Source organism: Adiantum capillus-veneris, chromosome 24, assembly GCF_014529385.1.
Source record: "Adiantum capillus-veneris isolate H3 chromosome 24, ASM1452938v2, whole genome shotgun sequence".
Classification (NCBI taxonomy): Eukaryota; Viridiplantae; Streptophyta; class Polypodiopsida; order Polypodiales; family Pteridaceae; genus Adiantum; species Adiantum capillus-veneris.
This window is the reverse complement of record NC_140954.1, coordinates 41,739,382-41,755,444: the sequence shown is the minus strand read 5'-3', so window position 1 is coordinate 41,755,444 and position 16,063 is coordinate 41,739,382.

The following is a 16,063-nucleotide window of genomic DNA, read 5'->3' as shown; positions in this document are numbered from 1 at the left end:
GAGTGTTGCGTGTCATTTGATCAGAGGAAGAAGTTTGCATTGAGAAGTAGGCCATTTTTTATTATTGCTGGAGCATTGTATAGAAAAGGAGCAGATCAGATCATCAGGAGATGTGATCCTAATGAGGAACAACAGGCAATGTTACAAGAGGCCCATTATGGAACAACAAGAGGACATTTTTCAGGAGAGATAACAGGCAGGAAAATCATGCAAGTTGGTTTGTGGTGGCCATTGTTGCTCAAGGATGCACATCAATTTGCAAGAGAATTTTTGCAATGTCAAAAGATTGGATAGCCCACTTCAATGGATAGGATGCAGGATCACCTAGTGTTGCCACTTGAACCATTTCAGAAGTGGGGATTGGATTTTGTTGTGCCAATATCACCAAAAGCTAGCAGAACAGGAGCAAGGTATATTTTGGTTGCAATAGATTATGCTACCAAATGGATGGAAGCAGTATCTTTGAAGGATAATAAAGCAGCTAGTGTGGCTAGATTCTTGTATAAAAACATGATGACAAGATTTGGATGTCCCATTGAGTTAGTATCAGATCATGGTGAGCATTTTCTGAGTTCAGTAATTGCAGAGTTGACATCAATACATATGATTTTGCACAAGAAGTCAATCCCATATCATCCGCAGGCAAACGGTCAAGCTGAGAGTACTAATAAGGTTCTAGTGAGGATCCTAAAGAAGATTGTCTCAGAAAATAGAAAGGATTGGGATGACAAATTGGATTCAAGTTTATGGTCATTTCGTACAACATACAAGGTTGCCACAGGGATGACACCTTTTAAATTGGTTTACGGGATTGAGGCTGTTGTTCCCATGGACTATGTAATTCCAAGTCTGAGGTTGGCAGTTCAACATAGGCAAAGCCCTGAGGATTCTATGTTGCGTAGACAAAGAGACTTGTTGAAGCTGGATGAGGACCGAATTCAAAGTGCCTATGCAGTGGATTTAGGACAGAAGAGGAGACAGGCTTGGATGACAAGGCAGGTTAAATTCAAAAAAATTCAGAAGGGTGATTGGGTGATGTTGTATAATTCAAAAATTGGGTCCACACCCAGGGAAATTGAAGCTAAGATATTTTGGGCCTTATCAAATTGGGGAAGAGTTGGGCCAAGGCACGTTCAGATTGAGAGATGTTTTTGGTACACCTGTTTTGAAACCAGTCAATGGCTTTAGGTTGAAAAATTTTTATGGCAGGATTCCTGAAGTTCCAGAATGGATGGTGAATAAAGATGAGGAGATTGCAGTGAAATTGGTGCAAGCAGTGCCAGAGTTCAAGGAGGAATCTTTTGAGGATACTGGGGAATGTGAGGTGTCTGGCATTGAGTTAGTGCTGCAAAATGTTATCAGATTTTGTTTTGACAGGGGAATTGTTTTGGGAATAAACCGCAGTGGAAATGTATTATGCGGCACATTACCGAGGGTATGTCATCCATGGTGTCATCAGTTCGCGGGGCGGAATATCTTAAAGGGAGATTCCCTTGAAGTGAGGGGTCTCATCACTACACGTGTGCATTGTCTTAACATGCAATCTTAGATTAAGGGCCATCATGGGTTAGGCAGCACACATTTTGAAGTGAAAGGTCATTATTATTTTGCATGCAAGCGTCCCATGCTTTTAGCCAAAGGTAGCTTTGCCACTGCACGTCAATTCAGCATTACCGCATAATCCCTGTCTTTTGATAGCTTAAGGAAGCCCACGGCTGCTAAACAGCAAGAGCTTAGTGGTGAAGAGATGCCGCAGATGTGTTCTATGAAGATGGCTATGGTAGAGCTTTTGCGCCACCACAGAGAGAGCATACAGAGTGTGGAGGAGAGCGAGGGGTGCAGAGTCGGGATGTGAAGATGTATTGGAGGAGATAGACGTTGATGGAAAGTTTGATGTACATGATAGAGACAATGCAGTTTGGCTGCACCGGGTTGGTCTTTACGAGTATGCGTGCCTACCTTGGTGCTCTAGGAGAAAAATGATTGTGCAGAACAACAACTCTACCACCTTAGGGAAAACGTTGGGTACATTCTAGAAGCGAAAGATGTTTCCCCAAAGTTGGTGGCGGAAGTCTTCCAGGTTTCATAATCCTTTGCATAAAATGAAGAAGGTGACAGACGTCGGCCAGCCAGAAGGTAGCAGGGCATCTTACATGGTATAGAATTGTGGGAAACTCCGTAGTATTCACCTGTTCTGATATCTGGATAAGGTTTGCTTGTTGGCTAAAACAACCTACATGTACAAAGAAGCATTTGCCCCTATTTACTATGTTGAGCGGGGCCAAAAGGTGGATTGGGCGTCATTCATATATGACATACTGTAGTTGGTAGAGCCACGGGATAAGCCCAGGTCACCTTCTGTTACAAAAGTTGCACCCTACCTGCAAGCTATCTTTTCCCATGTGTTGCAGGTACCCTTAACTCCACCACTGCCTAGTTTTGTCAAAAGTTTGGATGTGCAGAGTATTAGTGAAGCTAAACGGCGGAAGTTGGATTGGGGGATGCCTTTTGGGGATAAGTCTAAAGCTACAATGGGTCAAGGGATTAAATCTGGAGCATACACTGATGAGAAATTGCAATCTGTTGGGAAGGTGCCACTTTTTCCTTCGATGATAGACGTGTCTAAAATTGACACCAAGAGTCGTACCATTACTTTGTTTCCGTGGAAGGCTCGGGAAAGCTCAGAGGATCGGGCTCCGGTTACACAGGCTCTTAAGGCCACTCCTTTTTCTCAGACCCCAAGAGAAAAGTCGCAGGGTGTGTTTTCAGTGCAGGATGCGGTCCAAAGTTTGTCAGATTTGAATCAATTCATATGCAACCAAGAGGCCATGGTTCTGACTTTGGATAATGAAGCTGATGCGGAGAGTGACAAAGAAGTAGGGTTTGATGACGAAGATGCAGAAGTACAGATCGAGATAGACATCTTTGGTACATCAGATCTCATAGAAGATGAGAGATTAACTAAATGATTTTTGTTGGGAACTCTTTTGTAAAACTCTTTTTATTAGTCTACAATACACTTTAGATTCATTCATTTGTGTTGGAGATTCATTTATTAGTTATTTGTATTATTAAGCGTTTCTTCTATAAACTAACGTATTTTGTGGGTGTTATTTGTGTATCTGTAGTCATGGTCGATGACGATGAGCCATACTCTCCTAGTTTTAGTTTTCCTGTCACTCCGACTGGCATGTCACCCGAGCAGATGGGTCTCTTTTTGACACAGTTTACACCAGAGCAGATCGCGATGGCACAGAACCTTTGTGCAACAAGTTATTTTGGACCTACTACGACCGACCCTACGCCTAGGACTAGTGGTCGCTACATCGACCAGGCCCACATGAGTGTGGCCTCTACACCTAGGACTAGTGTTCCCCCTACACCGACGGGTGGTTCATCCTCGAGACGAGGTAGGCATCGTTCTGGAGGTGGTGGTTGTTGTGGTAGCGATTCTACCGATACGTCCACACCACCGAGAGTGCATCCCCCACTCTCTTCACTAGATAGTTCACCGATTGGTACACCATGTACACCTTGGGGATCACACGAGCATGATCCTAGCAAGGTGTACAAGAGCAGGGATGGGGCTATTGTGGTGGATAGGGTCGGAAAGGCCATGCGATAGAGGATTTGACAGCTCTGTACAGTTCACTTTGGTCACTCTGTGATGGAGGTTTGGGATAATCTCGACGATGAAAGAAAGTGTTACATCATCGAGGCCATTCACAGAGAGTACAAGTCGGCAGAGGGGTACGATCCAGTCTCAAATAACTGGATTTTGGGCGTGGCGAAGGCCACAATATCACATCGTCGGTCAGCAGCAAAGAGATGCAGCCAGAGCACGTTTGGAGTCTGCTAGAGCATCACATCTTGGGAGTGGAGGCTACGACACACTTCGACATGAGTTTGTAAGTATTATACGTATGCTTTGCATTGTTGAAAATATATGTGAAGTTTGAAGATTTATCTCATGATTAAACCATAATTTTATTGGAAGTTGCCGTGAAGCGCCTTCCGACACACCGAGAGGAGAAGTATGGGTACAAGCATGGACTTGTGACCCTTTTGACCCAGCTGTAGGAGGAGGGAGAGGACATCGACTAGGAGGCATTACCATGACGGTCTTCTTGATACAGCCTTACTCAGTCATCTTCATACTTCTTTGTACAATCTTTTTTGTAGCTGTGGTCTTCTTGATACAATCTTACTCAGTGATTGTTTGCATGTACAATATTGTAGTGCTTATGTTTACGGTTTTGCATTCTGTTTGTGATTATGATTTGTTTCCCAATTATGGTATGGCACGGAGGTTATGGTTATGGTATGGCACAAAGGTTTTGGTCATGGTTTGGCAATCAAGTTATGGTTATGGTTTTGCAATGATGGTATGGCAATCATGGTATGGTTAGAGTTTGGCAATCAAGTTATGGTTATGGTTTTCAGTGATGGTATGGCAATCATGTGATGGTTATGGTTGGCAATCAGATTATGGTTATGGTTATGGTTTTGCAATGATGGTATGGATGTTATGGTATGACAAGCAAGTTATGGTAATGGTTATGGTATGGGAAGTGGGTTATATTTATGGTTTTGCAGCTTTTGAATCATGTTTTAATTATGGCCATAAAATCTTTATGCAATTGTGCCTATGGTTTGGGAGTCAACATTATGGTTATGCTTTTGAGAACTTGTCATGATTAAGCTTTTGATTTTGTGGTTTTGTTCTTTTTACAGTTTTGCTAATCTGTATACAGCCGCTCTTTAGCGTCAACTTGTAGGTGGAGTGCGGTTGCTTGTGCACTCTTCCTTTGGGTAGAGAGGGCTATTTTCTATTGCTGCAGTACATGTAGCATCAGTTCCCAGTCCTCTCTGCCCAAAAAAAAAAAAATGCAGGTTTGATCGTTGAAATAGAGTTCGGCGGTATAGGCATCGAAACAACTGTCGGTATTAAATAAAATTTTTGACGCTAATAACTGCGTGTATACAGGCGTAGATAGCTGTGTGTATTCCAACGATATTAACTGCATGTATTCCGGTGGTTGTTACCGGTATATATACCGACGCTACAATACCGGGGCTTGTTACAATGCTTATTCCAACGTATTTTACTTTTAAAAGAAACGTTGTCTTGCCGGTATCTGCGTCGATTTTTGTGCGACGTGTTATAGTGGGGGAGGATTGAGCAGGGCCAAAGAGTTCTAAAAATAGATCATGAATTATCCTTTCACCAATCTCTTCTCTTTTTAAAGGGTCATAAATCACTCGCGTGGGAGCATATTTTGAAGTTACTATCAACTGACAAAATCAAAGGTAATAAGTAAAAAAACCAAATTAGTATAAATGGTTGTCCCATCGTCCTTTCCATTGGCATCAGGAGAGGGGAGCCCAACTTTTGGGATTTCCTAAAGCCATTAAGACCTAGGGCTAGAATTAGTCAAAGGGAATAATGCTTGAGGGACGATCCAAAAAACTAAAATGGTTTGAGCAAGCACCATGGTAACTGCCAAGGCAGAGTACCCTGTGTATACCGTGTGTGTTCTTGTTGAATTTAAACTAATAATAACCTTAGCTAAACAAAAAAAAATGTTAATAAATGATAAATAAAAATAGACAATAAAAGGGTTTGTACTAAAGTCTAAATAGTTTCTAGATTTTGTACAAGAGTGATATGATGAATTCTCATTCAAAGGAAAATGTGTTTATCTATAATTGAAGATCTGTAATCTTCTTTTGAATAGCAACCATCCAGAGGAGAGAGAGAGAGAGAGAGAGAGAGAGAGAGAGAGAGAGAGAGAGAGAGAGAGAGAGAGAGAGAGAGATACTCATGTACATCCATACAACAAAAGACAACTATTTCTTTAGGCCTTTATGTGTTTTCTAGGCCTCAATAGACTCTCTACTTATTATCGATGTCACTCACATTCTTAGAACTAACTTATGGTCTAGTACCACCAACAAGACAAATAATTAGTAGGAACTTCAAACCGAACCAAGTTCCAATGACATAATATCAACTCCACTCCTTCCAAGTAAAGCACGAAATAGTGTTCCGTACGGTACACTTGTGTAGTATATTTCATGAAAAGTTATAGTTTGGGATGCAAGACAGTTCAATTAAGTGCCCAACAATGCAAAAATACCAACAATCACCAAGCTAAGATAAGAAGCATTCCATGCTCTGAAGGGTTCTCATAGCCTAGCAACCCTTTGGATCAAAACAAGAATAAGCATGTTGGAGCTACAAAAAAATTATTTAAAAAAAAACCCTCAATTCAAGAGAAAGAGCAGACCCATCAAGCATAAAGCACCATGCTTCACAACAAGACAAGAAACCCAATAGGGTTCAAAACATATACTAGCCTTATACAACATATTTAACCAAGGTTTTAAACAGTCACAATACCCTTTGGGCTTGCTTCCTTGCAAAACAAAAGTTTAATCCCCAAAAGACTTTGGATGGTATTTGGCACAGTTTTCTTTTTCAACGGAATCAAGCAAGATCCTTTTACAGGTTTACTGGATGAAAGCAAACGGAAGTGAAAATAAAAGGAAAAAGGAAGGAGGAAGACCCCTTTTAGAAGGGGGGGGGGGGGGGGGGGGGGGGGGGGGGGGGGGGGGGGGGGGGAAGGGGACCCTGTGTTCCAGGTCCATGCTCCATTGCCCTACAAGGAAGACATGTTTCGTTTGAGAGAGAAAACCCATGACAGGTTCATGGCAAAACGAGTGAAAAAGGGGGAGGATAGGCTTGCATTGACGGCATGCTATGAGGGAATCTGTGTGTGTGTGTGTGTGTGTGTGTGTGTGTGTGTGTGTGTGTGTGTGTGTGTGTGTGTGTGTGTGTGTGTAGGAGCACAACAACAAATGAGGCAGAGCTCTCTTTGTGGGACCTACATCGCCTGCTCAATGAGTAAGGTAGAGCTATCTCTCTATTGGGGGGCCCTGCATTGGCTATTGTTGTTCTTGACCGGGTTCCAAGGGAGAAACAACGAGAGGACGAGAGAAATGCAAGGCCCTTGTAGTGGAACCAGCCTCTTTCTTCTTAGCCTCTTTTGCCTTCAATTTCGAACACTGCTTGATCAAGTGATCATTAGCTTTACAATAATGTCAATGCATCTTCTTTTTGCCCATTTCACCAAAATTCCCAGACGAAGTGTTGCCAGCAGAAGCATTAGGAACATGTGCCTTTCCACTCGCAAAAGAACCATGAGAAGTGGCTGCATTGTTGTTACCACTTTTTCTTTGAGCAATAATAAATGCATGTTCAACTGCACACTTTTATCCCTGTTTTTTTGGAAAGTGACTCTTGCAATAGCAATGTGAATAATGCATCAAATTTGACTTCTTCAGGATTTCCTTGGGTCATAAGTCTCCAAGTACTAGCAAAAGTCTGGTAAGATCCATCACGTTGGCTCTTTGCTACAATAGGCTATAAGGATGTTCTGTATGACTTGAGTTGCTATCTCGGTTTGACCGTCAATCTCTAGATGGTATACAGAACTGAAATTCAGCTAAATCCCAATGCCTTCAAAGAGCCTTTTCCAAAATCTTAAGTGAATTTGGTGTCTCAAGCACTTACTGTCCTCTTAAGAAGTTCATGAAGTTGAAACTTTTATTTGGTGAAGATCCTAGCAATACCGGATGCTAAAAAAGTCTCTTTTATAGTGATCAAATGTGCTACTTTGGTTAGTCAATCCACCATCTCCATGATGGAATCATAACCACCTTGGACAATAGGTAGGCTTGTTACAAAATCCATTATGATACATTCCCATTTCATTTTGTGAGATGTCTAGTGGTTGTAACTAACCACATATCTTGACCCTTTTAGCTTTAGTTTTCTAGCAAATATAGCCGAGGTGACCTACTGATGGAGCATTTTCGGCTTCAAAGATTATTTTTTGCTTAATCTCCTTAAAATTGGGAATACACATTCAAGATTGGTAGTGTAAGCAGGCCTCTAAGTGTGAGTATCCATGAATGATCCTCTTCTCCTTTTCTAAATGGCTTGGTTGAAAGATGGTTTGGATGATCCACTTGAAATATTCATCCCTTCGGAGCTGGTTTTTGACTTCTTAAAGTAGCATCTCATATGGCATGGAGATGGCCCCAAGAGAGGATCTCTTACTTAGGGCATCTGTTACTACATTATCCTTCCCTTTTGTGTACTTAATTTTGAAGTCATATTCTACCTGTGTGACCATCCATCTCCTTTGCCTCATGTTGAGGTCGGGGTGGGTTAATCCATTTCAAGCTTTAGGACATGGATGAAAACTACTAATTCAAAGTCATGTGTGGTGCAATTATTTTCATAGTCCTTTAACTTCCTAAAAGTATAGGCTATAGTTCTCAATTCTTATCATAGCACTCCTCCAATGGCTAATCCACTCACATTTGTGACTACGTCAAATTTTGGCTCAAAAGTCATGTAATTTGAGAATTGGTATAGTTGTCAGTGCTACCTTGAGCTCTCAAAGATTTAACTTTTTTCTTCAACCCAAGTCACCTTGTTGTTCACTTTTAGGATTTTAGTTAGGGGTGCAACAAGCTTAGCATAATCTTTGATAAATATCCTATACCAATTGGTTGTTCTAAGAAATCCATTGATCTCCTTGACATTTTTTCTTGAGGCCAATCCACCACGTTCTTGGCTTTTACTTACTGTGTCAACAAATATCCCTCATTGGACACAATGAATCCAAGGTAGCCAATTTTTTGGACAAAGAATGTACATTCACCCCTCTTGGCCAAGAACTAGTGCTCTCGCGGAAGCTCTAAGACTTGTCTAAAATAGTGTTCATGCTCTACTTCCTCCTTGGAGTCATATAAGGATGTCATCAAAGAATACCAAAACATATTTGTCAAGCTACTTCCTAAAAATATCTTGCATTAATTGATAAAGGTAGCAGGAGCATTTGTTGTCCCAAAAGACAGTATTGTAAAACTCATAATGTCCATATGTAGAGTTGAATGCTATCTTGGGTATATCTTCTTTATTTACCCTAATATGATAATATCTAGATTTAACATCAATCTTTGTGAAGATTTTTGAGCCATGTAGACAATCTAGCCGTCCACGATGTCGTCCTCGAGACATTGTAAGCTTCTTAGTAGGGAAAGAGAGGATTTGAGGGATTTTGTTGCCCTTGACTACAAACAAAACAAGGATTATAAAGTGTGACGGCAATGATGTATTATATATGGAATATTAACTCGAGTAGACTAATAATAATGTAGTTAGGGTCAAGGAATTAGAGGTGTTTAAGTAGAGAGAGAGAGAGAGTATCCTTGAGACCAAGGCATGATTAGCAAGAGAGAGAGAGAGTGAGTAGAGGTGGTGCCCAAAGCTTCATGATGCTCACCAATGGAGGTAGCAATGGGGAGAGAGTGGTAGAGGAGGATTCTCATCAAGCTTGGGAGCTCTCAACATGCTACCGGTTTAAGACAAAAAGTCCTAAGCAAGGCTTAATTGGGCAAGGCCATACACAGACAACATGCATAGGGGCTCTCCCTAAGCCAAAGGCTATAAGTATATGGAGGGGTTGGTTGGGAGCGGTCTCGGTCATCACCCTTAGGAGTCTGAGGCCTTTGGCCTTCACCCGGTAACGTTTAAGCAATTGTGATCCCAAGATGGGCAAGTTGTATTCAGACGATGGATATGTACTCAATTGAGTACCATTGATCGATTATAGACTGATAATCAAATTAGATCTAAAAAACGTTTTGGATTGATGGTCAAATTGGATATAGGAAACCTTGTGCTTGAAGATATGGTTATGTTGAAGATGATGAAACAGGAAACAGAAGGAAGACATCAACTCAGAGTAGGAAGAAGATGGAGAAGGAGAAGACACAGAGCTTGCGTACGAGATCTCTGTAGTCTCTCTCTGTATTAGAATAATAGTGTATATACAAACTCAAAGCTACAAAGCTTATATGAAACCCTAAGAGACAAGGTGTCCTTTCACACCAGATGTCCAGGGGGAAAAACCGAGTGGGAGAAAAGTGCCCCTGGTGAAGCGCGTATACACACTAACACTACTACATGTCTACAAATCCCCCCCTTAGTGATAGTGTGAATCCGTACAAGGTAGCAGATCATCATGTGTATGAGAGTAAGCCCAAAGCTTTTCGGAAAGCTTCAAACTTTTCTCGTGATAACGCCTTCGTAAATAGATCTGCAATGTTATCCTGTGTAGGACAGTAAGTTAGTGTGATCTCCCCTGCATGTAGCCTTTCCCTGACATAGTGGTAGTGAACCTCTATGTGCTTTGTTCTTGCATGAAATATTGGATTCCTTGCAACTGCCATAGCACTCTGACTGTCAGTGAAAATGGTAGTGGGTGCCTGTTGACACTCACAAAGATCTGCCAATAACCTGCGTATCCATACACAATCAACTGTTGCCGTGAAAGCTGCCCTGTACTCAGCTTCACAAGTTGATGTAGCCACTGTGGGTTGCTTCTTGCTTAGCCAAGATATACATGCATTTCCCAAGAAAAAACAATTGCCACTTGTGGAATGTCGTGTGTCAAAATCACCAACCCAATCTGAATCGCTGTAACCAAGAAGCTGCATAGAACTGTGCTTTCCATACATATCCCCCCTTGGAAAGAACATGGCAAGATTAGGGGTACCTGAAAGGTAACGAAGTATGCGCTTCACAGCCTGCCAATGATGCATACCTGGGATGTGCATAAATCTGCTTGCTTGTGAAACCCCAAATTGAATGTCTGGACGAGTGTTGCCTGCCAAATATATCAAGCAACCAACCGCTGTTGCATAAGTATGTACATCAAAAGGTTCTCCAGCATTGTGCATGCTCAACTTTGATCCAGTTTCTACGGGTGTAGAGATTGGTTTACAATTTTGCATACCAAACTTGTTCAAAATTTTATGCAAATATTTTGCCTGCAGCATGTATATGCCATCCTCTGATTGCACAAACTGAATACCCAAGTAATAATGTAGCAAACCAAGATCAGACATCTTAAAGGTTTTTCTCAAAGCATCTTTAAACGCTTCAATTTCATCTGCACTATTGCCTGTAAGAAGCATATCATCCACATAAAGTGTTAGCATAATGAGAACTCCATCTCTCTTTTTGACATACAAAGTACTTTCTGTTGGACTATTCTGAAATCCCTGGCCAATCAAATAAGTATGTATCTTCTCATACCATGCTCTTGGAGCCTGTTTGAGACCATACAAAGCTTTACGCAATCTACATACCTTTTGCTCTTGACCTTTTACAATAAAACCACTTGGTTGACTTACATAAACTTCTTCCTGCAAATCACCATTCAAAAAAGCAGTTTTGATATCCAACTGATGCACTTTCCAACCATGATGAGCAGCAATTGCAACTAGTGATCTAACTGTGGACACACGAGAAGTGGGAGCAAAGGTTTCATCATAATCTATGCCTTTCTGTTGCGCATAGCCTTTTGCCACAAGCCTTGCTTTGTACCTGTCAACAGTACCATCTTCTTTCCTTTTTACCTTAAAAACCCACTTTGTACCAATAGGCTTTTTACCTGTAGGCAAGTCCACTAGATCCCATGTATGATTCTTATGAATAGAATCAATTTCTTGCTGCATAGCATCTTTCCACTGAACACACTCTAAAGCTTGTTCAAATGAATCAGGCTCATCTGCATCACAAAGAGTGCTAAAGCAAGCCAAATCTACTTGCTCTCTCCCAAAAGTAGTACCAGCACGTGTTTTTCGTGGCAAGGTGCATCCAACTTGCTATCCTGCAAAGTTTTCTGAACCCATTTAGGCAAGGTTCTTTCTTCCCTGAGAACTTCTTGCTCTTCACGCACAATTTCCTCTACATCATGAGGTGTCACATGTTGATCAAAAGATTGATCAAGGTTATCAACTTGTTGTGATTCTTGATTCTCCACAAAAGAAGGAAGCAAACCTTCAAATACATCATGTGTCTGCATATGAGGTACATCAAAAGCAACCATAGGTTGAGCAGTAGTTTCTGCAAAAATTACATCACGACTTTAAAAAATCTTGTTTGTAGCAGGATTGTAAAGTCTATAACCTTTACTTTCACTACTGTACCCCACAAATATACATTTGATTGCCTTATCATCAAGCTTCCCACGTAACTGCTGAGGGATGTGAGCATAAGAAAGACAACCAAAAACACGAAGATAACTGACTGAAGGTTTTCTGTCATACCAAGCTTCATATGGAGTAATGGTCTTCAAGGCACGAGTAGGACACCTGTTCAAAACACGTGCTGCACAAGCAACTGCCTTCATCCATAGCTTATGAGGCAAACTCTTAGCCTTGAGCATACATCTAGCCGTCTCCATTAAAGACCTGTTCTTCCTTTCTGCAACACCATTCTGTTGTGGTGTGTATGGCATAGTGCATTGGTGTTTAATGCCTTTCTTTCCCAAAAAATCCTTAAATGCACCTGACATGTATTCACCTCCTCGATCGGTACGAAGAGTCTGTACTTTGCAACCTGTTTCATTTTCAACCATGGCGACATAATGTTGAAAAACTGCAAACACGTCTGGCTTTGCTTTGAGTGGATACACCCAACAAAACCTGGAAAAGTCATCAATGAAGGTCACAAAATAAAGGTTGTTTCCCAAAGATGGCGTCCTCATAGGACCACATACATCACTGTGTACAGGCTGCAACTTTCGTGTCGCTCTAACTGAACCATCCTACGAAAATGCAAATCTGTGCATCTTTCCAAGAACGCAACCTTCACATACATGTCTTGGTGGCATCTCCAATAAAGACAAATCATGCACCATATTATGACGTTGTAAAGTCATCAAACTTCCATAACTAACATGCCCGAATCTAGCATGCCACAACTCAGCATCCTGCATGGCCTGAGTCTTTGTTTCTGCAATACATACCTGAATCTGCTTTTCATAACTATCTAGCACAAATAGTCCATTTTCCAGCGTACCTGTAGTGATAAGAGAATAACCATTCTCTCGATCTCGTACAACACATATTTCATCCTCAAAAATGACCCGAAGACCATTTTTTGCAAGAGAGGATACAAACAACAAATTCTTCTTGATCCCTGGAACATATAAGACATCTGGCAAGCATAAATTTGAACCATCTGAAATGGTAATCAAAATCTTACCAACGCCTTTGATTGGATAAGAAGCATTATTTGCACATGTCACCTTCTTTCTTGCTGGAGCTGCATCCAATGAACAAAACAAATCCTTCCTTGAAGTAATATGCCTGGATGCACCACTATCAAAGTACCAAATCATTTGTGTCTTGTCAACACTGTAAGCAGAAAAATCCGAACATACTACAAAAGCATAAGAATCCTGCACAAAGTTTGCAGACTCTTCTTTAGCTGTAGAAGAATCACCAAAAGTTGAAACAACCAAACTTGACTCTTTCTTCTTTTCTTTAGCAATTCGCTTTTTACACTCACTAATGTAGTGACCAGGTTTCTTGCAGTAGTGACATTTACCTTTCTTCTTGGACTTGTCGGAATCACCTTTAGACTTCTATGAAGATTGTCCTGCACTAGACTTGGAGTAATGAGCACTCTCTTTACCCTTGTTTTTGTTCTGTACAACAAGAGCATGATCCATACCATGCACCTGTAAAGACTTGTTCTTACGTGATTGATCCTCCTGCAATAGCAAAGCCACTAACTCTTCAAAATGAAGAGGCTCAGGATTAGCTCGCAAAGACAGAGTCAAAGAAGTCTGAAAAGTCAAATAAGATGGTGGTAGTGAATTGAGTGTTTTGGAAACCAAGTCCTTCTCTGGAATCACTTCATCAATGCTAAGCAATTGCTCTTTAAGATCCCTGATTTTTGTAAGATGCTCGACGATATCGTCACCTTTGTCCATCTGTATTTTGTCAAGTTGTTTCTTCAAAAACTCTATTCTGGCAGCGTTTCTTCCTCCAAACATAGCTTATAGAGTGTTCCAAGCATCCTCAGAAGTTCTGCAAGATCTGATATGTGGTGTGATTGTCCTCTTTATGGTTAAGGCAATCACAGCCATAGCTTGTGCATCTTTAGTATCCCATCTCTTTTGCTCTGGAGTGACTGGTGAGGGTCCTGCACCAACAGCTGCACCACGACCAGGCGTGGCAGGTGCAATGCTACTTGGACGAACTTTATCTCCGGATACATAATCCCACAATCCTTTACCAACCAAACATTTTTGGCCATAAAAGACCAAAGAGAATAGTTGGTACCATCCAATTTGTCTTCGGATGTAAACGCACCAAAAATCTCTTTCTCCATAGATTGAGCCATACTGTGGATGCACACAAGAGAGCAAAATAACCTCAAGAGATTCACAAATCTCCTCTCCAATGCAAGCAAAACTCTACACAAAATCTCAGCACAAAGCTAAGACAAGCTGCTTCCCAAAAGAACTGTTTACCTGAAGAAAATCTGTCAAAAAGCACACCCTCTTGATCTAAACGCCTCCGAAAAGTAACTTCTGCTACGCTGCTCAGGACAAAATTCTGAGGGCTCGAATGGCTTCAAAAGGGGGCTAAAGCCACAGGTCACCTGACCAGAATACTCCCGGAACGTCGAGGATGCTCCCACGAGCAAATTTTCCGAAAACTGCCTGAAAACTGCAATTGCGTGCGCGGACGCGAAAACGCAAGTAGAGGCTCTGGAAATCACCTTGCTCTGATACCAATTGTTGAAGATGATGAAACAGGAAACAAAAGGAAGACAACAACTCAGAGTAGGAAGAAGATGGAGAAGGAGAAGACACAGAGCTTGCGTACGAGATCTCTGTAGTCTCTCTCTGTATTAGAATAATAGTGTATATACAAACTCAGAGCTACAAAGCTTATATGAAACCCTAAGAGATAAGGTGTCCTTTCACACCAGATGTCCAGGGGGAAAAACTGAGTGGGAGAAAAGTGCCCCTGGTGAAGCGCGTATACACACTAACACTACTACATGTCTACAGGTTAGAGCATATGTAAGCTATCAAAATACTAATTGACAAGAGTAATAGTATTCGTACAACAATTCTCAGCATGTAACACCATACTTCAATCCATTCATGCTGATGTATGGCTTTCAAATGAGGCCACCTACCAAGGTGGGTAGATAGTTAGAGCTCATGTTAAGGATTTTCTCCATGACCATGTGGGTATGTTACGATCACGAGTTTGTTACAAAATGTATTGCAAATGAAAAGAGGAGACAAAGTACCATTGAGAAAGATCATCAAGTCTTTCGAGAGCATTTATAAGATTTGAAGACTAGAGACCGGGGTAGAGATTTACCCAAGTTGTCTCCCAAGTATTTGTGAACCTTTCATATTACCAAAGAAGGTTGGTGAAGCTACCTACAAGTTGGAGTTACTGACTAGCTTGTATACACATCTAATGTTTCATGTGAGTTGTTCAAGAGAATCACTTGGCTTTATGGATAATGTGGCTAACAAAGGTGTGTTAGTAGAATTTTTGAAAATCTGAAAATGTGGCTAACACAGGTGTGTTAGTAGACTTTTTGAAAATCTGATTCAGCCTCACGAGTCATAATTCATTTTGGATTAAAATGGACAATGTAAGTGACATCATGTTAGAAAACAAGTACTCGTCAAGTGGAAAGATCAATCTAAAGAGGGTTCCACTTGTGAAAACATTAGCGCCATGAAAAAGGAACTAATGAAAACTCTTCCAAAAAGCAGGGAGTAGTGTTAGGACATGGATCCTATGAGAGTCAACACTCGGGAGGAGATCTAGTAGAAAAAAGATTACATATATGCTCGACTTTTGTAGAGAATGGTTGGGGGTGGTGGTTCTCCATACTTTAACCTCTTGAAGTCTAGGGAAAGAGGTTGAGATAGCTACTTAAAAGTGATGGCTATGGAGTGTAATGGTCGTCGACCTTTCAAGGTAGGTTCAAAAACAATCCCATTCTATTTGGGCATCCCTCTCCACAAACATGGATGCATGCACTCTGTTGCTCCCAACGTAAATTGTAAGAGGCTGCGTCACAATTCATACTAGCGGGGTTAGTGGGGATGAAAAGAAGAAATCTATTGCGTGAAAGTAGAAACCCACCAAG